This window comes from Aptenodytes forsteri, unplaced genomic scaffold (assembly GCF_000699145.1).
Source record: "Aptenodytes forsteri isolate BGI_AS27 unplaced genomic scaffold, ASM69914v1 Scaffold236, whole genome shotgun sequence".
NCBI classification, from domain to species: Eukaryota; Metazoa; Chordata; class Aves; order Sphenisciformes; family Spheniscidae; genus Aptenodytes; species Aptenodytes forsteri.
Window position 1 is genome coordinate 729,842 of NW_008794456.1, and position 1,299 is coordinate 731,140.

A 1,299-nucleotide genomic window follows, 5' to 3' on the forward strand; every position below is an offset into this window, starting at 1 on the left:
CACATCCACAGCCTTTCCCTCATCCACTAGGCGGGTCACCTGGTCATAGAAGGAGATCAGGTTGGTCAAGCAGGACCTGCCTCTCACGAATCCGTGCTGGCTACTTATACCATGTGCAATCCCTGAGCAGCACCTTTGGCGCTGTAGGGAAGATGGTACAGTCCTGGGAGTAAAACAGGCTGCAAAACCTGTGTTAGCCTCCCTGCAACCAACACCAGATGTATCTTAAGTCCTGAGAATTCTTAATGCTAGTGAATAGCAGCACACAAGTAAATCATCCCTTCCTGAGGAATGTGGAGTCTTTGATCTCCGTCTCTTCCAACTTGGCCTTGGAGTAGCTGCCCTGTGAGGGTCTTTGGTGGCCATGCATGCTACTAAACTTTTCAGCTTCAGTGTTCTGCCAGCCCCTCAATGTGAAGCCCAAAGTCATACATTCATCTGAGCAACCTCGCAGGGCTTGATTTGTAACCGGGATCACACCAGCTGGAATTCATCTCATCCAAACATAGATGTCGAGAGTGTGAATTTCCCTACCTGTCATCTAGACTTCCGTGGCAGAAACAGGAACTCACAGGCTGCGATTAATCCAATTTATTTTAGGTATCTACATCAGAATGAGGCAAATCATGCCTGAAAATTCCTTTTTGTTTCCCCATTAACTATAAAAAAAAGCCTAGTCTAGACTAGTTTTGACCTGCTGGCAAGACATCTATGAGGAAAAGCCAGAAGGACAGGTCAAGATTTCAGTCCGGACAGAAAGAGACACATATTGGAAGACAGAGGTGGATTTGTGAGTCATCAGTACAGATGGTGTGTTTGTGGATGAGGTTCCCAGAGAGATAGAGAGAGGAAAAAGAAACCATGTGCAAAGCCCTGTATCAGTCCCGCAGGCAGTGAGTGGGGAGAGCAGGAGAATCCTGCGAAGGACACCAAGTAGGTGACTAGAATAGTGGGAAAAGAACCAAGAGGGGGAAGAGTAATAGAAATCAAGAGGTACAAGAACTCAAAGAGAAGAGTATGTCCAGTGACCACATGGATGGGGCTGGCAGGTCCAAGCCATCCATGCATCCAGCGTGGGCTTGAAGCTTGGCTGGGAAGAGATTGATAGAGAGTGTAATGGGAGCAGTTTCAGTGAAGGGCAGTGGATGGGTGAGGAAAAGGCTGAGGTACTTAATGCCTTCTTTGCTTCAGTCTTTAACAGGCAGACCAGTTATCCTCAGGGTACTCGGCCCCCCGAGCTGGAAGACAGGGACGGCGAGCAGGATGAACCCCCCGTAATCCAAGAGGAAGCAGTTAACG